Raw genomic sequence first — 26992 nt, 5'->3', positions numbered from 1 at the left:
TTAAGGATTGACATAAGAAACTGTATGAAGCTCTTTGGGCCGACCGTACATCACCAAAGAGGGCGATTGGGATGTCTCTGTTTGAACTGGTCTATGGAGTTGGTGCTTAGGTAGCACTTCCTTTAGAGCTGGTAGCTACCAAACTACAAATGATTATTGTAGTTGCTTACTTCCAGAGTTCTTTAGAAAAGCGAATCATGCACCTGAGAAAGATCGATGAAGAAAGAGATAAACTGGTGAACCAGATAACAGAGCACCAAATGAGGGTTAAAAGAATATTCAGCAAGTGAGCAAGGCCTCGAAAGTTCATGCTAGGAGATCAGGTATTGCTCTGGGATAGAAGAAGAGAACCTAAGGGAGCACATGCTAAGTTTGAGTCGCTCTAGAAGGGACCATTCCTGATTGATGAGGTAAAAGGACCGAATTATTTCAAACTTGCATATCTGGATGGTACTGTTCTTCCTTTGACCTACAATGGTCAAGACTTGAAATTATATCAACTGTAAATGAGAGCCCCTTATGGTTTTTGTATATAGTGTTTAGTTATTTCATGTTTGTGTGTCATTTCGGTTTTAGTTTATTTGTGTCTTTGAATAAAGTTTGGCATGCAAAACCATAGATTCTAGAGTTCATTTCTAGTTCCTTCACATTTCTAGTCCCCAGCCAAATCTGATGTTAGTCCACCCGTAATTTTCCCTTTTTAATATTTAAATTTGTGAGTTGACTTTTGTGCCTTTACTTCCGTCATGTCATTTGTTCTCCTCGTACTTGAACCGTTGAACAATTTTTGTCAAAAGGTTCAAATGGTTAAAGGTTTAAAGTGCGATTAAAAAAGAAAGTTGTTTTGGTCTTTGTTGTCATGTGGGTAAGCGCACTTTTTGTTTTTGATCATTGAAGTTTTGAACCTGTTGAACTAAATTTCAAGTAGTTCAAGGTTCAAGGTTCGAAATTCCTTTTGGTGAGTCACGGCAATGTATTGTTATATGACGAGAATGAGTCTTTTTTACATTGAGTTGATATGCGGTCTTGAATCTTGAATCAAATTTCAAGCGGTTCAAAAGGTTCAAGGTTCACTTTAAATAGTCCTTTTCTTTTGCTGCTCATTCTTGGTGTTTTTTATGTGCCGCCTGTTACTATTATATCTCTTAAGTAAACTTGAACCATTGAACATTTTGTTCAAGTGGTTCAAGGTTCATAGGTTCATTTCAAAACTAACCTGAAATCTTTTTGGTGGAAATAAAAGCGGGGCGACAAGAAGGAATATTCCCTTATTTGGCTTTTTGAAATTCTAAATGTGGGAAGTAATCATGAAAACATCAAATTGCTTGTGCGGAAGTGATGGATAATTAAGAAGGTGTCAGGTTTGTCATTTCCCTGTTACCTTGCATGCTTGGGTAAATCATGATGAAGAGTATGTGGCTCTATAGATATTTATCCATTTGATTAAAGGAAAAATGTATGAGTTTATTTCCATACTTAGGAAGGTCACAGCTACCATACTCCAGTAAATTGGAGGCACCGAAGGTAAATCCATCTCTATTCTCCGAAACAATTTCAGGTTTTCATGGTGTTAATAGGTAAGTTCAGTTGTTTTCTCCTAAGTTGTGTTTCTTTGTGTACTGAAGTTTTATCAGTGTAGAAAAGGGGAAATCTGAAAATTGTTGGGGTAGCATACTGTATTGCTATTAAAAATTCTTGGTTAAGGGGGTAGATAGTTAACATGAGGCCCGTGCTGCCAAAGCTTGGCCGGACCTCAAGCCTGGTGAGTATTTTGCCAGAAATGGAAGATACCTCCTTAGTTCATGTAGATTTACAGGATTTCCTAGAGAGGACTAAGAATCCTCAAGTCAGTTCATTAATGGAGAAGATAGTTGAGTGGTCTTGTGGAAGCTGTTGTATTCCCGCTCGTCGTGCCATGTGTAGATTTAGTGTTGGCCTGCATTAACAAATACGATTATGAGAATAGGTGTATGAGAACCAGTGATGGTGAGGAGTTGGTCAGTATTAATAGGGAAATGGTGATGGTGGCAATGGGTATTCCGCATTAGGAGGAGGATGAGGATTGGACCATTGGAAATTAATACGCCTACTTCTCTGAAAAGAAGAGCAAGTACATGAGTGTAATTGCCAGAAATTGGGTCTTGAAGGTTCAAAAAGGAGGATCACAATTACCCAAACCCCTAACTGGAGAATAGTTCATCACAGACGTGCAAGATATTGTTGTACTTTTGAACAAATTAAAGGGGAATTCACATTCCTTTTATTGGGAGGATTGGATGTACTTTTTCATCCAAGTGGTTCTATCTAGTGACAGGTTTCTGTATTGGTCTCACGTAATTGTAGAGAGACTACACGAAGGACTGAGCAATTTTGTGGGGATGACAAGGTTTTACATGTCTTCCTACCTGTTTTATATTTTAGCTTGCACAAGAGATTGGCTTGGATTATCCAATGAACCCTGGGTTGATGGAATGAGGGTTTACAATTATTACCCTCTATTGTAACAACAGAGACATGTTGTACAGATTGACAGGTGGAATGGAGTCTTTGCAGGAAGACTGGCCTTTGAGCTTCATGGTGATGCAAACAAGAGCATGTCCATTGAGGCTATGCAATTTGTGAGTATATATGGGAGTTTCTTTATCCAATTTCCATCGTTTACTTACATACGGGTAGGTGGTTTTGAAGGCCAACCATTCAAATTACCAAGGTACACCTTTGATAGCTACGTGCTTATAGAAGTGAGAAAGCAGTTGGCTTATATAGATAAAAGATTAGGGGCAAAGGGTGAATCCATGGTGGTATTTCCTATTGAACTTGGGTATTACAGTTGCAAGTCAATATCAGATGCCTTGAACCTAGAACTAGAGTTCAAAAGAATGAACCTATAGCCATATGTGGCTAAGCAAAGATTTGACAGCAAAGGTTATGCAAGGAAGAACCTTAATGTAGACAACCATTTCTATCATGAACCTCAGATAGAGGATTATTGGGAAAACTGCAAGGATGAGTATGAAGTGAGAAAGAGACTCTGGTCGAGATTTACTATATGACAAATAGCTATCCTGAGGCTCCCAATTAATACATCCAATGTATTAGAAGATATAGAGGGAGATGTCTTGGATCCTAAGTTTGGTACTAAGATTGAAGGAAAACCGATTCTAGAAATTGACTAGAACAAAAAAGAAGATGATAGCATCCAAACAAGGACCTTCAATTTTGTCAGGAGAACACAAAGATGATTGAGGAACTTGAAATTCAACGAGGGTCTTGTGCCCTCATACAAATCAAGAAGTGATTCACACATCACGGTTCAATCTCTCGTTTCTACAACTAATGAAATTGCGGATGTTGTAGGTGTCTCAAATCCCGCTATAGAGAAAATACTGCCAAGGAGGTCAAGAAGGTTGCCATCCGGTCTTAGAGCTACCCAATTAACTCGGTCTAGAAGCAAAAAGAAGGGTAGGGATCTTGTCCTACAACAGGTCATGGTGGACTCAGACCCTAGCGAAGAGCCTGAACAAACAATAGACTCACAGGATCAAGGCAAGCCCAGGATGCAAGAAATGGATACAAATGAAGTGGAAATTCAACAGGATCCCATGAACACCCTGGTAGTCGTTACCTCCCCTGATGCACACATTACCCCACCTCTTAAAAAACCTACAAATGCACCAAGATAGCTAGAAGCCGCCATTGGAAAGAAGAGGAGCATGGTGTTGGTCACCATTCCACTGGAGGACATGGTTAGTAGATTCTTGGGAAAAGCATTAAAGCTCAAAACACATGCTTGATGTGGATGACACAACAGGTCACTGGACAGCTAAAGTGGCCAAACCCATTCCTAGGAGAGACGCAAATAAGGCCATAGAGGAGGATTTTACTGTGGAGAAAATAGATTTGGGGGTTGCATCAAGGGTTGTGGATGTAAAACATCTAGAATCCTCTACAAAGAGGATAATCTCAAGGACTTGAAAAGATGAAAAATACAAGAGAGAACTGAAACAAATTGTTACACAGATGGTCAAATACATCAATGCTATTCACAACCCAGATCCCCAACCATTTTTGTAGATACTAGTGTCATTTGACCCTAAGTCTCCAGCAAACCAGAAGATGCTTGATCAAGTTCATAGGAATAGGGTAGTGACAGAGATATTTAACAAATGGTTGGACCTGATAATACAACAAGGGTCAAAATATTATTAATCTGGTTAAGGTTTATAAGGATGGAGAAACCATGAGTAAAGAGCTCGAGCTGGAGACGATCGCCTGGGAAAAGGAAAGGATTAAGTGGTTAGTAGTTCTCACACAGATGAATGATGTTCAAAAGTATGGAGTGATGAAGTTCCTAGTTGAGAAACCGATGGAGAACCTAGATGATAATGTGTTATATGTGTCAAAGAAAAATGTGGAATGGCGCAATTCAATCATCAGGTGGGCCCATGAAGATTCCACCAAGTTACTCAGAGGACTGACTAACTTGATTGACACTATGCAGAAAGACCTTAAATGTATTGATATCCAACTCATTAAGGAGGGAGCCAAGGTGATTGAAGAAGCCGTAGACATGACTAAAGTCTTTCAAGAAAGGGTTCAGTTCATTCAGACCACAAAATCCTTGACTACTGATGACTTCTCAAAGGTAGCAAGGATTGAATCAATGTTCATTGTCTGTTCAAATCACTTAGAGGTTCACAAAGCGAAAGTCACATAGGTGAATATGGACAAACAAGTGTGGAAGCAGAGGATCATGCATATTGGCCTGCCCTATTTCCAAGTTATCCCAAACTTTTTAGTAGCACACTTGGAATAGCGTAGATCCACGACAAAGCAGGACAAGCCCGTAACCTCCTCAACTGCGGTGGATGTTTAGTTATTCTAAAATGAAATGTCAGCCTTTCAATGGCTATTAGTTTAGTTATCCTTTATGTTATTTTAACGGTTTCTTTCACTGAGGTGAAAGTAAATGTTATGTGTTAATCATGTGAAAACTATGGCCTGGTGGCTATTTAAGCTGAAAAGCTTTCCTTTGAATAGGTTCTAAAACTATGATTTTGGAAGTAATAGATAAAGTTTTGGTTTTCGATATGAATTGTGGGAATGATACAATGGCTGATTATTAATGAAATGTTTTTTTTTTTTTGAATTTACGTATTTTGAGATTCGTAATCTTTCTTAATTTGTTATGTGGGCATGATACAATCTAGTAATCAGTCATCTTTGCATTTCTTTAGTTCATATTTGTTATAAGTTGTTGGACGACTCACATGGTATTGATCTGCTTGATCCCCATTGCCTGTGAGGCATGAGAGAGTCTCAATTGAGCTATTAGTTTTTCTTGTTGAGTCCCTATTTTTTTTTTGAATGTATGCAACAAATATGTTATAAATCAGAGTGTGTGAACTCTCCTTTGAACATTCTTTTAGAAAATTTCCTATATTTGCAGTTCTGAAGGTGCTTATTTGTGTTGATGGATAAATGTTGAAGCCTTTACATAATTTCTAGTTAAAAGTGTTAGCATATCAATTATACAATAAATTCATTGCAAATCATATAAAGAGCTGCCCTCTAATGCAGAGGTTGAATTTTCATTAATTTTTCCAACTGTTGGTATATTTGTTTCTTTCAAAAGGGAAAAATGGAGTCACATTTTGCTTTAAGGAGATCATAGTTAGAAGTTTAAGAAGGAGAGAAATCTGTTAGCCAACAAAAAGGAAACTCTTAATGATCTTGTGAACAAGTTGAGGCAAGAAAACAATACTATGAGGAATGAAATGCAAGACATGACTATGAGATTTTGCAAAGACATTGAAGATAGAAAGAAGAATGAAGAAGACTTGACTAGGAGACTCAATGATGTTGTGGTGCAGGAGCACCTAGTTTTGCTTATACTCTCCATTTTTGGTATTTTTCATGCTTTAGTGACTTGTTAGTTTTGAAATGTTGTCATAGGTTTTGTTTAGTCATTTCATAGGTGTTTGATCTCATTTTGTGCTTGAGAGATCAAATTTTGCTTCTTAGAGCTTGAATTGTCAATTTTGTGCTTCTAGTGGTCAATAGGACTCTTTGCAACCTCTTAAGATGTTTGACAAAGGAATATGGCCAAATTTGGGATCAACTCATCCATCAGGCAGAATTTACATACAATGATATTGCTAATAGGTCAACTGGTAAGAGTCCCTTTGAGATTGTTTATGGTATGCACCCAAGGGGTGTCATGGAGTTAAGGGATCTTGGTAACATGCAGCAAAAGAGTGGTACAATAGATGGCATGGCTCAATCAATGAGGGAAGTGTTAGGATCCATAGATACTGAGAGGGGGGGTGAATTAGTATCTAACCAGTGAATTGAATTTCTTAACTTAAAATATGTAGAACATATTATAACAGTGTACCGGTATGCAAGAAATAATGCAATAAATAGAATTAAAAGCAACCACATGAAAAACACACCATAACACAATGATTTAATGAGGAAACCCGGTGTGGGAAAAACCTCGGTGGGATTTGTGACCCACAATATTCACTTGCCAAAAAGAGAATATTACTGCTACAAGAGGGGCCTGCACATGCAGGAAGGCCAACTGCCTAGAGCTCACTGCTCAATGGGAAGTCTCACTGACTTATAATGATGGATTATATAAATCCAGTATCTCGTACTGCTTCAAAATAGCATCTATAATGCTAGATCCAGTACTGGTTTCTGCTCTGCTTCTTGCATAAACCCTTAACCTATAATTCACATAATAGGTCTACCTTATTTTGCCTAAATATAATCTTCTTACTTACAATTGTTCTATAATGATCTCTCTTATATAAGAGTCATTTTACAATGATGCCAAGTTGGCTTACAAAGATTTTATAGTAATAAACAAAATATAATACAACAAAAATCATGTCGGCCTCTGTGTCGGTATGCTTCCTTTCTCTGTCTATGCCGGTGGTCTGAGTGCTAGTGTAGAGTCTAATCTTGCTAGTGTCGGTGTAATGCCTTGTCTGTGCCATAGGATTGTAAGGTTGCCATAAATGACAAAACCTTCAATCACCTACAATGTCTCATTGGAGTGTGCATATGCCAACAATCTCCCCCTTTGGCATTGATGGCAACACTCATGAGAAAATTCAAAAGTGTATCCAAAACTTGTAATCAAAAAATGTTTCCAAAAATATAAGAACTCCCCCTGAGCAAATAAGTCTTTTGCTAGTTATTTTCTCATACTACTACTCCCCCTTTGGCATCAATGACAAATTTTGTCAAGGTGTCAGTAGAGTTGTAGTCTCAACCTTGTAACTGGGTGGTTACAATTTGAAAGAGATCTGCCAAAATCAAGTTTATACTTTCCATAAACTTCATGTTGTCCTTTATTGTTGTCTTTGTTCTTTTAACTATACCGGTGAGGTGCTGCATATGCTCTGCTGGTGTTTTCTCTCCCTGTACTAGTGCCTCAGATATTTCCTTCCATAATGATGCTAGATAGTCTAATCTTGGACTCGGTCTTAGTCTCAAATGCTTTGCCTTATTTACTATTCTCTCCTTTTCTCTTTCTAACTTAAGTAATTCTTCCTCAAAACTTCTTATCCTTTTCTCAAAAACTGATAATGAATCAGATGAGTTAACAAAATTATCAGCAAGTTTATTGATTACATCCTGTACCTTGCTCATTTTCTTATCTATGTCTACTGTCAAAAAGTTTGTCTTGCAAGTATCTTTGTACAAAGTTTTAAATTCCTTTAATAAGTTACATAGTTCCGGTAGAAGTGTGTCAAATTCCCTAGTACACTTCTTTATCTGATCTTCAAAGAATTTTTGCTTTTCAGTTTCTACCTTATCCTTCAATGTCTCTTCCTTTATTTTCTCAATAGTCACTGTGTTCTCAGTGATGTAATTACACCAAGTATCAAGTTTTTTTAAAGAATCCTTATTGTCTATGTTACAGTTAGGAGCTATCACCTTCGAAATTGAGATTGTGTCATCTATAGCTTTATAAGCCTGTGAACTACAATCTGTTATCCTTTTGATGGAGTCCAATAGTACTTCAGTTACATTTGTTGATTTGTAACCTATTGAGGAGGAACCAACATTCTGAATTCCGTCGGTGGAGAAAGTAACCAAGCTTGCAGTGACCTCTGGTAGGTCAGTCTGTGTTTCCATTTCTTTAAGCAATGGTTTTTGATCTTCTCCTATTGCCAGTGGCACTATTTCCATGTGAACCTGTTCTTGTTCTGGAGCCTGTTGCTCTACTTGTCTCTCTGTTTGTTGCTCTATTTTAGTCTCAGTCTGAGTCTCTACTTGTTTCTTTGTGTTATCAACTTCAACTTTCCTTCCAATATTGTCAATGTTATTAGTTGTCGGTGGCTCACTAGCCATATCTGTCTTGCCAGTTGTATCTTTGTCTATCATAATGTTGACCTTTTGTGTATCAACATCAACTGTGTATAGTACCTCAGGATTAGGATTTGTATCCTCTATGTCCATACTCTCATCTGGCGGTTGATCTTCAATAGTTGTTACCGGTGATGTAATTTGAGGCGGTGGGGATAAGTTATCTTTTACTTTGATGTTGGGAGGTCCACTAACCTTTCCTTTTCCTTTGTCTCTCTCCTTCTGGTATACTTTTATTGGTTTGGGGTTCCTGTACTCTTCCTGTTTTTCTTTCTCAACAAGAAATATGTCCCATGCATTTTATGTTTCCTATGTTACTTCATTCACTCTTCGAACCATTAATGCAATATGCTGGTCTACACTAGAGAATACTGACTGGTTGGCTTCTGTAATTAAGCCATCTATCTCCTTAGGTGAGTTTACTGGGTAAACAACAAGTAACTTTTCAATTTTGATTTTCTTATCAAGCTCTACAACAACTTGTCTTCTTGCTTCCAGTCTTTTGAACAATTCATCTAGTAGATCATCTATTACTTCCATTAAGAACTTCTTATAGATGTCCATGTGTAAAATAACATTGTTTTCAACTTGTTCTTTTTCATCTGCTAACAGTGTATCATAGACCTTTCCTATGTTTTTGAGTTTTCCTTCATCTATGATTTCATATAGCAATTTGTCAAGAGGGGCCATGTTTTGTCTAGTCTTCTTCTTCTTTGGTGTCAAATTTTTCTTTTGTGTTGTCTTTCTAACTGGAGACCTTACTACCTGTTGTTTTTGTCTAGTCCTTCTAGGTGAATGTGTGGATGCCGGTGAAGGATCCCTTTTCCTTACAACTCTTTTGAAAGCTGCAGGCATGTCACTTTCTGAAGAAGTAGCTACCGGTGATAGGTGAGTCTCAAGCTATAGAGTTCCTAACTCATCCTCAATGATACCGGTTTGTTTTAATACATCTTCTTTAATAGCCTTTGCCTGTCTAGAACCTCTTCTCACAACTACTTCAACCTTTTTCACTCTCTTCTTAGATTGAATTTGTTTTTCTATGGTCTCAGCACTACCAAATACTTCTTCCTTTGGTTCATTTGGTGCTTCCAGAAGTGCTTTAGCATAAGTTTCAATTATATGATCATCAGTCTCATAACCCATCTCTGTTACCCAAATTGTTCTTGGGATGACTACTTCCATCCAGATCTCATCCTTTTTTATTACAAAACATATATCATCCTTGTATTTGTTGACAATTTTCTATGATAGTCTGATTCTTTTGTTCATCCTAACCTTTAGTTCTTGAAAATAGTCATGAATGTTCTTTTATTTGTTTTCACCCTGTGGTGGGGGAAAAAGTGACACTAAGCAAACATGCCCTAATCTCACTTTCAATCACACACTTGTGGAATACGAAAGAGCCTAGAGGTATCACACAATTGGCTACTTATTTTTGTGGAAGAGAGAGCCACAGGCTACCTATTAGGATTTCTATTCCTTTGTTGCAAATGATAGATAGAATGATGCAAGTTCAATCCCTAACCCTAAAGTGCAAGCATGAACTAATAGCAAGATTTGCAGAATTGAGATTAAACAATGGAAAGCTGTAAACACAAGGACAAGGAAAGAATGCAAATGCGTACTCGGTGTTAAAATCTGAGTGAAAATGTTCGGGACGAGGGCGCGGGTGCCACTGTCCTGATTCTGCCCTTGAAATTGCTCCGGAAACTGCTGTTTTGCAACCTAAAAAGCTGTCAAAAATTCTGAAACTTGTTGTCTGACAGAGGGACCAGGGTGCCCAGCACCATTGTCCCAGGGACCAGGGCACCAGTGCCCCTGTCCTAGCAGGACCAGGGTGCCCCACGCCCCTGTCCTGGCTTTCTGGGTTGGAATTTGGTGTGAAGTTCTATCTCGGTCCGCTTCCCTCGGATCTGCAATTTGCGACATCGTCTGAATCCCGAAATCTGCACTTGTATCTGAAAAGGTGTGTTGAGCGGTTATATAGGGTTTTGCCTTAGTCAAACCCCCGCTTTGGTGATTTCCACCTCCATGAATAGCCAAGTTGTATTGTAAAAGTAGTGTGTGTGCAGACCTTGTGTGTGTGCAAGATCCTAAAATGCAAGTAAGCAAACTAGAGCAACCTAGAAAGTAAACCCTAATTGCTTGTAAATGATAATGTAAATGCTCCAAATCAAGATGCAAGGTGATCTAAAGCATGAATACAAATGATATAATAAGGCTCATGCAAAGACATGAAAACAACATGAAATCATACCCAACCCCAAGGGAGGGGTACAAGCCAATCTTCAGTCGGTGATCCCTTATTGCTCTTCAATGTCTTCAAAGCCCTAAATGGATGAATGAAATTGATGAATGCTTGATGGATGGATGTTGAATGTTATTGAAGTCTTCAAAGATCTACTCTTTCGCTGCATAGAAGGTCCTTGAAACCAAAAATTCCCCTCTCCTTTCATATGAAGAAAGAGAGCTCTTATATATGAAACCCTAGGTCTTAATTTCAACTTTTGGCCAACCTAGAGATTGAATCTCCCGCCAATTTCTTGGGGTTAAGCTTTATTTTATGATTGGATTGTGCTCCTAAAATTTCAGGAAAAATGTCCAGGACCATGTGCACTCGGAGCGCCATGGTCCCAAAAACTTTTCACCAAATTTTCAAGGCCATCGGATATGATGATTTTAGAGAGAATCCTGAAGTTACAGGTGATTTTGAGATGTTTTGGCCCCTGAAATCAACCCCCCAAGTTCGAAATAAGACCTAATTAGGGTTTTTGATTAAATGATGTATTGGAGGAATAAAATGAAAGGGGCATACTTTAATGAAAAGGGCCCAACTTTATGATGTGGAAGATGATAAGATAGAACCTTAGACTTAATTAATTTGATTAATTAAGTGCTAAAGGGGAAATGCAATGCAAAATACAAAATGCGCCAACGCGGGTGCTAAACTAGGTGTGAAATTGTACCACCGTGGCAAGTGCGTACAATTTACGATGCTACACACCCATGTTGTTGAATAAGTCTATTAACTATTTTCCTACCGGTATATCAAATCCAAGGTTCTTATGGCCAATATTGAGAACCTGTTTAGTTATGTGTAGCATCAAGCATATAAGTAAATTTCCAAATCTAAATGTTCCTTTCTTATCCTTCTTGATTTTGCCTAAGTTATCAATCAACTCATCTTTTAACCATTCACATACATCAATTTTTACATTGTCTTTAACCATGTCATAAGAAATTTGAATGCATAAACTGGAAACTGAGTTAAGTCTGTTTGCATGAGTTGCTTTGTACCCTAAAATCATGCTAACAAATATCACATTTATATTGGTCACATCATTAACTCTTAGAGACCTTCTGTCTGATGTTGCACCAATTAAGTTCATTATTAGGTCATTGGAGACCTTCTTAGTCTTGTCTGGTCTATTACCGGTGAAAGGTAACCCTGTTACTTCTTTCACAGCTTCCTTTGTTATTTTGTGTACTGAATCAAGCCAAAAGAATGAACCATGTACCCTTCTTAAAACTATCCTAATCACCTCCTTGGGAAATTCAGGAATACAGAGGATTTCAGTGAATCCTAGGGTTTCAACAATTTTATGTTCAAGTTTTACATTACTGGAATTGTCACATATAACAGTCTTATACATGCTTTTAATTTCTTCATCTCCTAATTCCTCTATGTTGCAATGAATATATACTCAGGGATCTTCTACGAAAACAACTCCCTTTGGAATTTGGGAAAAAGCACCTATATTGTCATCTTTCTTAGCTACCTTGGGAACTAGCTAAAATATGGGCCTAGGGCATTTTATAACCTCGACTACTGTAGGGTTTGCTATGAATTCAGGTGTAGAGGAGGATACCATTATGATAAATACCTTTTTCTACCTTTGGATGGATTAATTGCTGAAGTGATTTGCCTCTTTGCTCGAAAACCTTGAGCTCTGCAAATTTCGCGCTCTTCAAATGTTTGAAATCTCGGTGAAGTGAAATGGAGTCAAAACCACAAATTTATAATGTTTATTTGTCATCTACCACATTTAATGTATGTTGGTTAAGTAGTCACTTAACATTGTCTGCCAGTATAGAAGTAATTTCCAACTTCTCACCATTAACCGAGGGAATTATAGCATATGTCTCATTGATTGCCAAACCCTCAAGAAAATTTTCTTCAATTTGATGAAGAGCTTCCTACCGGTGGAGTATTACTCTATCCTACCAGTGAAGTGTTGATTGGTTCTACTAGTGGAGGAGTATTCCCAACAATATTTAGGTCGGACTTTCCAATCCATTGTTTTGAGAATTCTTGCTTAACCTCTTCAACTTTTTCTTTACCTTTCAAGCTAGAACTTTTGTTGTCTGCCGGTGATCCTTTACTTCTACAGAATTTTGCAATATGCCCAATCTTGTTACATGCATAACAAGTCACATTATTCTTCTAAATAGCTTTCCCATAACCTATGTCAGTTTGTGTTTTGCATTGATTAGATAGGTGTCCAAATCTTCCACAAACATAACATCTCACATTCATTCTGCAATTTTTCAGACTTGTGACCAACTTTGTTGCATTTTGAACATTGACCAGTGGGTGTGTTGATATTCTGATAATTTCTAGATCTACATTCATTTTGTCTATGACCATACTTATTACAGTTAAAGCATTTTCCATTGAATTTATAAGCATTAGGTTGCCTTACTGGTTTGCTATGATCTTGTGTATTTGCAGTACAGGAGCTTTCACCAACTTCAAAGCCAATTCCAAAAGTTTCACCTTTAGGTTTTTGATTCTTTAGCAAGTTACCAAGTTCTTCTGAGCTTTTCTTGAGTTTTTCTTTATGTTGATTTACAGTATCTAGTTCTCTTTCTAAGACTTTTTTCTGCCTCATCAGTTCATTTGAGTCATTCTGAGTGTGCATCGGATCTGTCTTCAACAAATCATTTTCATAGCTAAGTCTTGTGTTTTCATTTGCAGCATCACTTAGTCTTCTGGTCCAATATTCTTCATTCTTCTTTCTATCTTCAATTTCTTTACAAAATCTCATAGTCATATCCTGCATCTCATTCTTTGTTGTCATGTTCTCTTGTTTCAGCTTGTTTACCATATCATTAAGAGTTTCTTTTTCATCATCCTCATTTTACATCTATTCACAAAGTTCTCTTCTCTTGTTTCTTGAAATAGTAAGATTCTCTTGAAGTACCTGAAAGATATCCTGGGTTGCCTTTAGATCATCTTCTAGTTTGATATTTTTCAATTTCTCTACATCATAGCCTGAAAGAGCTACTTCTAGTTGCTTCATCAGATTTTCCATATCTATCAGTGTCAAGATCTTCCTCAAGCTATTAGGCTTCTGAAAATAGAGGACTAGGCTCTGATACCAATTGTTAGGATTCCAACAGATACTGAGAGGGGGGGGTGAATCAGTATCTAACCGGTGAATTGAATTTATTAACTTAAAACATGTAGAACATATTATAACAGTGTACCGGTATGCAAGAAATAATGCAATAAATAGAATTAAAAGCAACCACATTAAAAACACACCATAACACAATGATTTAACAAGGAAACCCGGTGTGGGAAAAACCTCAATGGGAGTTGTGACCCACAATATTCACTTACTGGCCAATAAGAGAATATTACTGCTACAAGAGGGGCATGCACATGCAGGAAGGCCAACTGCCTAGAGCTCACTACTCAATGGGAAGTCTCACTGACTTACAATGATGGATTATATAAATCCAATATCTTGTATTGCTTCAAAATAGCATCTATAATGCCAGATCTAGTACCAGTTTCTGCTTTGCTTCTTACATAAACCCTTAACCTATAATTCGCATAATAGGTCTACCTTATTTCGCCTAAATATAACCTTCTTACTTACTTACAAATGTTCTATAATGATCTCTCGTATATAAGAGCCATTTTACAATGATTCCAAGTCGGCTTACAAAGATTTTATAGTAATAAACAAAATATAATACAACAAAAATCCTGTCGGCCTCTGTGTCGGTATGCTTCCTTTCTCTATCAGTGCTTGTGGTCTGAGTGTTGGTGTAGAGACTGATCTTGCTAGTGCCTGTCGGTGCCATAGGATTGTAAGGTTTCCATCAATGACAAAACCTTCAATGACCTACAATTTCTCATTGGAGTGTGCATATGCCAATAGGAAGTTCATGAGCAAGTGAGAAAGACACTTCAAGATACCTCACAAAAAGTAAAGGCTAGAGTGGATGCAACAAAGAGGGATGTTCAATTTTTAGTTGGGGACTTTGTGATGGTTCATTTGAACAAGTCTAGATTGCAAAAGGGAGTTCCCAGCAAGCTCCAAATGAGGTGGATAGGTCCTTGCAAGATATTGGCTAAGTATGGTTCTAATGCATATAAAATTGATTTGCCTACTGATCTTTCTTTGTCTCCTATTTTCAATGTTTTAGATTTGGTGGCATTAAAAGGTCAGATTCCTAAGGAGGATGACAAAGTTTTAGATGTTCACAAGTCACTTTCAGACCTTTCTTTGCCTCCTCCATCCATTCCTCAAGCTGAAAAGGTGTTGGACTCAAGAGTTTACAAGAAGACTCGCCATCAAGTGTACATGGAGCATCTTATCAAGTAGAAAGATAAACCACTTTTAGAATCCACTTGGGTACATGAATTTTATTTCTCTAAGTCTGGAAATCCTTCTTCTTTTCTGCCTCAAGGAGTCACATGACTTCTTTGTCTTTTGGGGAGTATGGTGCAGGAGCACCTAGTTTTGCTTATACTCTCCATTTTTGGTATTTTTCATGCTTAAGAATTTGTGAATCTTGTATAGGTTTTTAATGTTGTTATAGGTTGTTTTTAGTCATTTCATAAGTGTTTGATCTCATTTTTTTCTTGAGAGATCAACTTTTTCTTCTTAAGGCTTGAATTATCAATTTTGTGCTTCTAGGCCAAATAAGGCTAAAAAGTGGAAAATCACCTTATAGGCTTAGCCATGCTTTTGAAAGAATTTAAATATGTTTAGAAAGTGTTTTTATTCATTCCTAGGTGATTTTTGAAGGTTGGTTGAGTTAGGTTGCTCAAATTGTCACTTGGACAACAAAAGTTGTCATTTTGCTTGTAAAAGTTGTCATTTTGGACACTTTTTTTTGTAAAATGAAGTCACAAATGTCTTATGTCAGTATAGGACTTGATAACCACCTCAAAATTCTATTTTTATGCCTCCTTCTTCTTGTTATAGGGTTGTATTTTTTACTTTCTATCAAAATCAATTGCAAGAGCAAGCATTTTTTGGCTTTTTCTCATGTTTTGACTCCATTTTGGACAGCAATCCATATTGTAGCTCACCATTTTCATACTGTACCTTTTGGAAAATTATGATAATGTATATTCAATGATTTCCATGTAATTATATTTCAGTTTTTGTGTTTGGAAGTTGGTTGTACAAAACAAGTTTCATTTTTACTCTTTGGCTACCCTGCCAAGGGTTTGGGCCTAAAAAATGCATCAACTTGTTTAAATCCATGTTTGGGCTCCCATGGATGGAATTTAAAAAGTTGTACGGCACATTTATAGTGTAAATATTTCACATTTTGGCCAGGGTTATGAGAAAAAAGAGTTTTTGAGCATATGCTAGGCAAATTGGAAATGGATTTGGCTAGCAATGTGAGTAAGACCAAACTTGTTTGTGCTCAAAGACCAATTTGAGTGAGAAAACGTGAGGCAGAGGTCTACACTATAATTCAAGAGGTTTTGGATGCATTTGGAGTTCCAAACAATTTAATTTTCATCTTGCAAGTGTGTGTTAACTCTAGTTGGTAGCAAGCATACATTTTCCAGATTTATGACAGTCAAAATTGGTCTCGATGCAGAGATGATAACTTTTTATTGCACTATTGGATCTTTATGAATTTCAGATATGTGTCTCTTAATAAAGTTTTCTAAAACTCCACTAAAGAGATTATACTATTAGTTTCATTTTTGGAAGTTATTAATGTCTAAGTGTGTTGAAGTAGTGGTATCAGAGCCTGAGTAAGATTCAGGTGAAAAGAGAAAAAAAATTGACTTAAGATCAGTAGAATCCTTAGAAGAAAACATGGTGAAAAATGTTGAGCTAGCCAAGAATGTCAAAGACTAAGAAGAAGAAAATAGAGCACTCAGAGAGAGGTTGGAGTAAATAGCAACAAAACTAGTTGAAGTTGAAATCAAAACTGAAGAAGTCCATGATAAGGTCGGAGATAAGGGCAAAATGGTGGCAATAGAAGATGAGGTTCACATACCTGACCTTGTTTTTGAGAAAAAACCATTCTTGAAGGCTTTGAGAGTGATGGGTTGGTGCTTGGGATAGACTAGCCTAGTCTATGCTCTTGGATCCTTTCCTTGGATCACCTGGTGTTCTCCTCACACCCTAGGGTCTCTAGAACTTCCTTTTCTTGAGGAATCCCCTGACCTTGCCCAATCCACCCACCAATGAGTTGCTATGCTGCTCCTAAGATCTCACCTACCCATGAGACTCAAAACCCCTTACTATGGCTAATAAGGGCTAGGCTTATTCCACACCTTCCAAGGTCTTAGCAAGGTTATTTCAGGTCTATTTCATGGTCTATCCACCCATTCATGTTCCCCCAAGAGGTTTCAAGCTTTCAACCCCTTACTGATTTCACCATTTTGTGTTTTTCCTACAAAATAGGGCTACAAGGATTAGGACCAATTAGGCCTCCTAACCGGTCTTTTAGGGCTCCCTCTCACAAAAATTGCACAAAAATCCCAAAATCCCAAAATGGACTACCATTCATTTGGCAAGGGCTCAAGGATTTCTCTAGTTTTGGGCCTCCAAGTGGCCGTACAGTGCCTTGGGCAAATTTTGAGGTTTTTAAGGGTTATGTGAGGGTTTTTAGGGTCTGCCTAGGTCATAGTGAATGTTTTGTGTTTTAGCCACCTTGTCTGGATTTGTGGAGACTTCTCCTTCACACTAGTGGTGCTTCACACACTCCTTTACACCTCCTCCAAAGGGTGCATACTCCTCTATTCAACCTTGCTCTCCAAGACCTCTGCAACAACAACCATTCCTAACTGGGCACTGGCCAGTCTCCCCTAGGAATGGGTCTTCAAATGGATTCCTTGCATTTTCAAGGGCCCTACTTGCATGGGACTATAGTATAGGGTCTTCACTCTCATTCCCCATGGTTTCATGGTGGTTCCACAATGGGCAATGGAGTTAAGACTTCATTTACTCAAACCGGTCCAAAACAGGATAGTAAGACTACAACTTACAAATTATTTACAAACACACTCAACCAGTACATAAAAAGATAAACTAAACACTCACAATGAAGATATATACACCAAAGAATACATTTCACATAGGTTTTCTCACAAATCAATCCATTAGTTTGCTCGGTAACTTCATTCAAACTAACTAGTAACTCAAAAATAGTCACAGTCAAGCTCTTCTTTTTTGGGCTGTACAATCTCTAACATCCAACCCTTTAACTTAGGTTTTGTAACGTCTTATACTACCCATACCTCAGTTGGTGTGCCACATTTAGTGTTGTCCATGCCAACCTAAGGATTTTGAACATCATGGTGGAAAAGTTGCTTGACAACTTTTAAAAGTTGTCATACAACTTTGCAACTTTTGAGCAACCTCCCCAATGTTGCTCTTCATGACTCCTAGACCCACAATGGGCCAACCTAGGGACACTACCATGATATGAAGGACCCCTAAACACCTCCAAGACACACATACTCTCCATTTTCAAGAAAATCACAATCTTGACTTATGACCCCTAAGATCTCCTCTAGGACCCTACCTAGGACCTATGAGCACATGGCTCATTATTTTATGTACAATGGCTTCTAAAGAAGCATAACACAAACAAGACAAAGAAAGAGAAGGAGTCTGGAAGGGTGCTCCTGCACCAGAGAGTCATGAGTGGTAAAAGCTTAGAAGGAGTGGCTTTTTTTAGTGGAAAGATGGATCCAGATGCTCTTATAGAATGGATTGAAGGCCTAGAAAACCATTTTGAATGTGATGGAATAACTGAAGCACAAAAGGTTAAAGTAGAAAAATCAAGGTTGAGAGGGGCAACCTTAACTTGGTGGAAGTTCATCCAAGAGGAAAGGGTGAAAGAGGGTAAGCAACCAATAGCCACTTGGAAAGCAATGGTAGCCAAAATTAGAGAAACCTATCTTCTTGAAGACTATGAAATCCAACTACATAGGAAAAGACAAAAAGACTTAGATGTCAGTAGTTGCACCAAGGAGTTTCAAAAACTATGCATGAGATCCAAGGTAGTAGAGGATGAGAGTATAAAAGTAGCAAGGTACTTGAATGGATTGAGATGGAACATATAGGAAGAGATGAGTTTGTTATGTCCACAAACAGTACGCAAGTGTTATTAACTAGCACTTAAAGTGGAACAAAAGATTAAGAAAAAGCAAGAGCAAAGCAACAGAGGAAGAGGTAGGGGTAGAGATGGTAGAGGCCTTAGAGGAAGTTTTGGTGAAAGAGGAGATCAAAGGTCCCAAGGAGAATCCAAACTTATTGAGCAAAGTGGGGATTCATATAGCAAGAGCATCTATAGAGGAAGCAGATCTAGCAACCCAGGTAGAGATAGATCTAGTGGATCAGGAAGAGGGTCCTACTTCTCCACCATGAAATGCTACAACTATTAGAAGTTGAGACACCCTGCCTACAGATGTCTAGAGAAACCCACTTGACCACAAGGAGGTGAAAGAAAAGTGAACTATGTGCAAGAAAATGCAGCTAGCAACAAAGCTCATGAAGTGAGCTTGACATCAGAAGATGGTGAGAGTTTGATGATGAAAAGAGTCTTGATAAAGGAGCCAATCAAGGAGGAACCTATTCAAAGAAGGTCATTGTTCAGATTTAAGTGGAAGATTATGGGAAAGGTATGCAAGGTGGTCATTGATTCAGGATCCACAGTTAACATAGTTTCAAAAGAAGAAGTGAGGGAACTCAAACTAGAAAGAATCCCTCACACACATCCTTATAGAGTCACATGGTTTAATAGGGAGTAGCATGTTCTTGTCAATGAACAAACATGGGTAGAATTCACCATATGAGGGTATCAAGACAAGATCTTATGTGATATTCTTCCAATGGATGCTTGTCATCTACTTCTTGGTAGGCCTTGGCAATTTGATAGGAAATCCATACACAATGGTGAAAACAACTCCTACAAATTTTAGAAAGATGGTGTTACATACAAAATTAAGTCTATAAATGAAGAGAAAGAGGGCAGCAGTTCAAAGAATCAAAATATTTTAATAGTGAATAAGAAAGAGTTTATTAACACACTTGAAGAGGAAAAAGGAGTCAGATTTTCACTCATAGTGACACCCAAGGAAGAAAAGAAGGAGAAGAAAGTTGAGCTACCATAAGAAGTGCAACAAATACTTGATAACTTTAAGGAAATCATAAGGGATGGAACACCTGCAACTTTACCACCTCCTAGAGCCATTAGCCATCAGATAGACTTCATACTAGGAGCCTCTTTGCCAAACGAAGCAGCCTATAAGATGACACCTAAACAAAACAAAGAAGTGGCAAGACAAGTGCAAGAACTCCTAGATCAAAATCTAATAAGAAAAAGCATAAGTCCTTGTGCAGTACCTATCATTTTAGCACCTAAGAAAGGAGGTACATGGAGATTATGCACATATTCAAGAGCCATAGATAAAATCACTATCAAGTATAGATCTCCTATTCCAAGGATTGAGGATTTGATGGATTGTTTGGAAGGTGCAAAGTATTTCACAAAAATTTACCTCAAGAGTGGTTATCACTAGATCAAGATAAAAGAAGGTGATGAATGGAAAAAAACTTTCAAAACAAATGAGAGTCTTTATGAGTGGCTAGTTATGCCATTTGGTCTTTCTAATGCCCCAAGTACATTCATGAGACTCATGAATGAAGTGTTGCATGATTTCATTAGTAGATTTGTAGTGGTGTACTTAGATGACATACTAATATTCAGTAAAGTTAAAGAATAACATTTGAAGCATCTTGAAATTATTTTGAACAAGTTATATGATAAACAACTGACAATCAATTTGGAAAAGTGTGATTTTATGAAGCAAGAATTGGTTTATCTTGGCTTTGTGATCTCAGGTGGAGATTTGAAAATGGATAAAACCAAGGTGGAAGCCATCAGAAATTGGCCTACACCCGAATCAGCAAGTGAAGTTCGTAGTTTTCATGACTTAGCACAGTTCTACAAGAAGATCATCAGAGGGTTTAGTGAGATTTGTGCACCAATGCTTGATACTATAAAAGGTGGAGCTAAGGTAAAGTTTCAATGGATAGATGCAGAAAATAGGGGGTTTGAACTTTTGAAAACCAAGGTTGCTTCTCAACCAGTGCTTATACTTCCTAGTTTTGACAAGTTATTTACTATTGAATGTGATGCTAGTAATATTGATGTAGGTGCAGTGTTGAGTCGGGATAATAGACTTGTAGCTTTCTTTAGTGAAAAGTTGAATGATGCTAAAAAGAAGTACTCTTCCTATGATTTGGAACTCTATTCTTTAGTTCAAGGACTTAGAAAGTGGAGACATTATTTGTTTCTAAAGGAGTTTGTTGTTTATATAGATAATCAGGCTTTGAGTTTCTTGAATTCACAAGATAAGTTAAATCATAGGCATGTTAAATGGGTTGAGTACTTACAATCATACACTTTTACTATTAAGCACAAGAAAAGGCAATTGTTTTCGAAGACATTCTCAATTGGAAATATCAAGAATTATGGCTTTTTAATGGTGTTTTGACTCATTTTCTTGTGACAGTCCATACTAGGACAATTTCTTTCTATATTATACTTGTTGGAGATTTTTTTTAATGAACATTTAAGGCATTTGATGTATTAGTTTCATCTATTAAGCATTTGGAAGTTGATTATACAAATTTGTTTCATTTTTAGCTTTTGACTGCCCTGTCAAGGGTTTGGGCCTAAAAAATGCATCAACTTGTCTAAATCCAGGTTTGGGCTCCCATGGATGGGCTTAGACAAGTTGTATGGAAAATGTATAGTGTAAACACTTCACATTTTTATCCAAGGTTGTGAGAAAGAATAGTTTTTGAGCATATGCTAGGCAAATTGGAAATGGATTTGGCTAGCAATATGAGTAAGACCAAACTTGTTTATGCTCAAGACCAATTTGAGTGAGAAAACTTGAGGAAGAGGTCTGCACTAGTTTACAATGATTTTTGGATGCATTTGGAGCTCCACACAATGTACTTTTCATCTTGCAAGCGTGTGTTAACTCTAGTTGGCAACAAACATACATTTTCCAGATTTATGATAGTCAACATTGGTCTTGGTGCAGAGATGATAATTGTTTATTGAACTATTGGATCTTTATGAAGCTTGGACATATTTCTGTTAATCATGTTTTCTAAGACTCCACTGAAGTGATTGGACCATTCGTTTCTAGTTTGGAAGTTATTAATGTCTGAGTGTGTTGAAGTAGTGGCTAGCAGCAAGTGCCCAGTTTTGGGAAATTAATGCCTTTGTGAATCCAAGTTTGCTTTATGAACACATTCATACTTTGGAATATTGTGAGAGGGATAAAAAAAATTATTGGAGGTTGATATATGCATTGATGAAGTTTTCTATGGTGATCTAACCTTGTATAGTGTAGGAAAAACAGTGGTTTGACAATGACAATGCTTTTCTTAATTATTTTAGTGTTGTATGGCAAGTGTTTGATGTAATGAAAGTATAGGGTAGGGTTAGAAAATAGTTCAAAGTGATTGGGTAGAGATTATAAAAGAGTTTGGGAGCTTGGTGTGTGGTATAAGAGTGACTTCCTTTGTAACTTGGTTGAAACCCTCTCAAACCCTACTTATTAACCTAAAAACGTGGACAGTCATTCTACAAACTTCTCAGGGGCTAAAACCATGAAAATTAATGAGTTTACACCTTATTGACACCATCCATGTTAGTCTTTGTGAAATTTTTGGTTATCGTTTCCCTATGCAAGTAATTTTCACTCAATTAGCCCTCCACGGGCTAGTAGCCCTTTTTAGCCCTATTTTCACAAAAGTTTGAACCCGATTGACCAAATGATACATGAGCCTTCCAAACTTGCCGAAATAAATGGAAATAGATACAAATAACCTAAAGGAACCAATCGTGGCAGTCAAGACACCATTTAGGGGTGTGGACCTATGTTGAGTAACTTTGAGTAACTTGAGAAAGAAAACAAGAACAATGTTGCATAGCACACAATAGTGAGGTTGTTTGAGGAGAAGTGTGGGTTTGGAGTTGGTTGCTGCCAAACACTAATTGAATACATTAGAAAAGCATATCCTTGGGTCCATTTGACAAACTAGACCATATTTAGGCTTATTGAGTAACTCCTCACAGCTACTGACATCTAAGTCTTTTTGTCTCAAGTTTTGTCTTTTCCTATGTAGTTGGATTTTGTAGTCTTCAAGAAAATAGGTTTCTCTAATCTTGGATACCATTGCTTTCCAGGTGGCTATTGGTTGTTTACCCTCTTTCACCCTTTCCTCTTGGATGAACTTCCACCAAGTTAAGGCTGCCCCTCTCAACCTTGATTTTGCTACTTTAACCTTTTGTGCTTCAATTATTCCATAACATTCAAAATGGTTTTCTAGGCCTTCAATCCATTCTATAAGAGCATCTGGATCCATCTTTCCACTGAAAAGAGCCACTCCCTCTAAGGTTTTACCACTCAGCTCTCAAAGCCTTCAAGAATGGTTCTTGCTCAAGAACAGGGTCAAGTATGGGAACCTCATCTTCTATTGCCACCATTTTCCCCTTATCTCCAACCTTATCATGGACTTCTTCAATCTTAACTTCGACTTCAACTAGTTTTGTTGCTAGTTGCTCTAACCTCTCTTTGAGTGCTCTATTTTCTTCGTCTTGGTCTTTGACCTTCTTGGCTAACTCAACATTAGTCACCATGTTTTCTTTTATAGGTTCTATTGATCCTAAGTCAATTTTTTTTCTCTTTTCACCTGAATCTTACTCAGGCTCTGATACCACTATGATAGGGAGATTGAGTGAGAAGTTACTCAATGAGCCTAAATTGGTCTAACTATCAAATGGACCCAAGGTTATGGGTTTTTTTATTGTATTCAATTTGTGTTTGGCAATATCCAACTCGAAGGGCTAATTGAGTGAATTTTGCTTGCATAAGGAAACAATGACTACAATCTTCAAAAAACCTAACATGGATGGTGTCAATAAGGTGTAACCTCAAGGATTTTCATGGTTTTATCCCCTGGGAAGTTGGAAGAATGACTCTCCATGTTTTTAGCCTATTAAGTAGGGTTTTAGAGGGTTTCAACCAAGTTACAAAGGAAGTCATTCTTGTTCCAAACTCTTTTATAATATTCGCGACTTCTTACCCTACGGTGGTATTCTAGCAAACTGTAGAGTTATCCTTCGGACCCTCCATGACTCCATCTAGGTTCCCTTCGAGCAACCCTATGACAGTGTAATTCTCTCCATCTATCTCTACCTTTGCAACCTCCGTGACACCTCCTGGGTTCTCTTCGAGCAACCCCTCGGTCGGTCGTCCCCTAGGAATCTTCCTTAGCCTACTCCTTCGTTCTATCTGATGTCTATGATTCAACGCTCTTTGTGCAACTTCCCATTCGTCACTTTGTATTTTTTTATTTTTGTTCTTATTTAGTGTTTTGGGCATAAATTACTTCTGTGCATAGAAAGCACACACCATGTACACAAAACAAAAAAAAAATATTATTTTCGCTTTTGGCCACAATTTATGTCAACATTGTGTCAAGATTATTACAGTATTGCTTTATTCCTCCCGAAGGTTCAGGGTTCAATTTTCCCTTCGCCTCTTGCCATCACGCTTTACTTCCCAATGACGATTGTTTTCTTTGTATTGTCGGAGGACCTATTGGCATCGCTCCTCACAGACAATCTCCTCCAAGCGGGTTCGTTGTGCCAGTGGTGCATGTGCAAGCAACCGGAGGAGGTGGTTCATCAACCGATTAGTTGTGGGGCTAACTTCTAGTGCAGTCCACATGACTCTTGCTGGGACTTCAACCTCTATGGCCTGTCCTCGAATGTAGGTCTCGATGGTCGCCTGAAGCAGAATTGAGAGTTCCCTCATTGTAGTGTCCTCTCCATTGTAGAGTTTCATTTGTGCATCATCGGCCTTTGGATTAATCTCACCGATGGTTGGGCCCATCATGTCTGTACTTCATCCACTCCTTCCTTTCCCACGCATGTCTAGGAAATGGCGCCAGATGTTTCCCTCGTGGGGTGTGTTATTAATATTGCATATCAACAGTCAGATGATAACCATAGGATATAATAGTAACTAGCAATGCAGAGCAATGCTTTCATTAATGTCAAAATGTCTAGTACAATAATCATTCTCTACATCCGTGTCTCCAACAACAAGTACAAGAGCATATAGAAAGACACGGTCGAGGGTTGCGGTTACCATCCATGGGGAACTATCGTGCAATGGACAACTACCCTCGACGACACTAACATACTTAACCAACATAGCTTAATAAGTAGTACAAAGCCCATTTTACGACCAACATGTACTAACTGTCCTGATTTCTTTGCTTCTGCTATGATGTTACAAAATAACACTTGCGATTTGATGGATGATTTTCTAAAAATGAGTTGAAAACATGACATATAAAAGAGATAACAATTTGTCTATGCTAAACAAGTAGTGTATGTTCCTTTGAGGATGTTTTCACTAGTTTGGATTTCAAAGAAGACATATCAAGAAGACTCTTTATTCAAAGGCCATCAACAATATCATAGCCCACTAGTCTCGATACTCCGTCATCTCAAACAGCCTTGTCACCCCCTAAGGGGTGCTCGTTTTTTTACCTTTTGCTAGAAATTAACCCAAAGTGAATTGCTTCACAATTGAATAGTTATCTTGGGAGATATGGTGAGTGATGTTGGGGGCAGATTATTTCCCACCCTTGCACTATGATATTGCCAGTGTTTGGAGACTGACTCAATTCAAATTCTCTAATGCTAAGGTTCTTAATCAGGTTTATGTTCGGTCTTGAATGATAAACTCCCTTAAAAGGATTCCCAACCTTCAGAACAAAGACTTTGCGTATCTTAAAGACACCAGAGGACGAATAATCACTAAGAAAATCCCGTTAAAGTGGACTTTCATCAGCCTCCACATTTAATTATAGTGGGTTGGAACACTTGGAAATAAAGTCGTTCCCCTCTCACCAGCCATTAATGGTTCCCTAAGGGAAACTCAAGAGGGCAGACCTTCTAAAGGATTTAAGTACTTGAATTAAAAGAAGGCAAGAAATAGTGGCTTGGTATTTTGGTCACCCAATTAAGGGGAGAGCATATACCTTCCACTTTTGAGACAAGGTAGACAATATTCTTTTTAAATTTCAAGGTAATGATTTGCTAAGATCTATTTGGAGATGTTGCTCCAACAAGCATGGTGTTCCTTTTAGCTCTTCATAGAAAAATGTGTGTTTCAAAACTTTGGAAAATAAACCTAGTCAACAAAAAATAAAATTGTGTATTGGTCAACAAAATGAAAATCATTTAACCAATCATCAATGAGGTTCTTTTTATTTTGTACCAAAGAAAATGAGCTTTTTTCAGTTTGCACCAAAATAAAAGTGAGACCCTTTTAACTTTGCAAAAATATTTGCTTGTAGTTCTTTTTAACCTTTTGCAAAATAGAAAGTAAGGTCTTGTTTTAAACACCAAAGAAATGATGAGGTTCTTTTTAGTTGTAACAAAATGAAAGTGAGATCCTTTTTAACATTGCAAAAATAAAGGTTTGTTTGTAGTTCTTTTTAACCTTTTGCAAAATAGAAAGTAGGGTTTTCTTTTAAACACCAAATAAATGATGAGGTTATTTTTAGCCAATGGGAAATGAATTCTTTTTAAACCAACTTGAAAAGCTAGGAAAAAAGAACAATCAAATTCCTAAATCTAACTTCTCCAATCTGCAAGAAATGATTATTAACCTCCAATAAAAGAAAGTTAGTGAAAAAATTTAAAACCTTAGGCGGGCTTACACAAGCCTAATTTTCTGACTCTGTTACAAACTATCCCTTTTCTCTATCAGAGTTATGCACTGAACTTTTGCACAAATGCGTGACAGAAAGCTATAAAAGCACTAAAGGATGGCTCCTATGTGCTACTCTGATTTCCAAATGTGCTACACTGATACTTCTATGTGTAAAAAAAAAAAAAGAATGTTAAACACTTAAAACAAGCTCCAAAGCGCTATAAGAAGGGTCCTATAAGCTAAATAGTGCGATGAATGCGCTACTGTTTTCCATAGATGTGCTAAAAGGGTATTCCAGCGTGCTTGTAATCCTTGTCCTACACAAAAATTATGTTATTTATGGGGATGTGCCCGATAGGCTCCATAAATGTATGCGGGAAAATGTGGTGACGAAAATGAATAACTCAAATCTAAAAGACCCACACACCAATGAGGCTCTTGGTGCAAGTATATGAACTAATCCAATTAGTTCAACTTCCCAAGGGGTGTTCCATTTTTCTCTATCTCACAGGATCTCTAAAGTCAAATTTTTTCTCTCACATCACTGAGCAAGTGACTTAGGAATGATAA

This window comes from Cryptomeria japonica, chromosome 11, assembly GCF_030272615.1.
Source record: "Cryptomeria japonica chromosome 11, Sugi_1.0, whole genome shotgun sequence".
Lineage (NCBI taxonomy): Eukaryota > Viridiplantae > Streptophyta > Pinopsida > Cupressales > Cupressaceae > Cryptomeria > Cryptomeria japonica.
Note: the sequence above shows the minus strand (reverse complement) of the source record.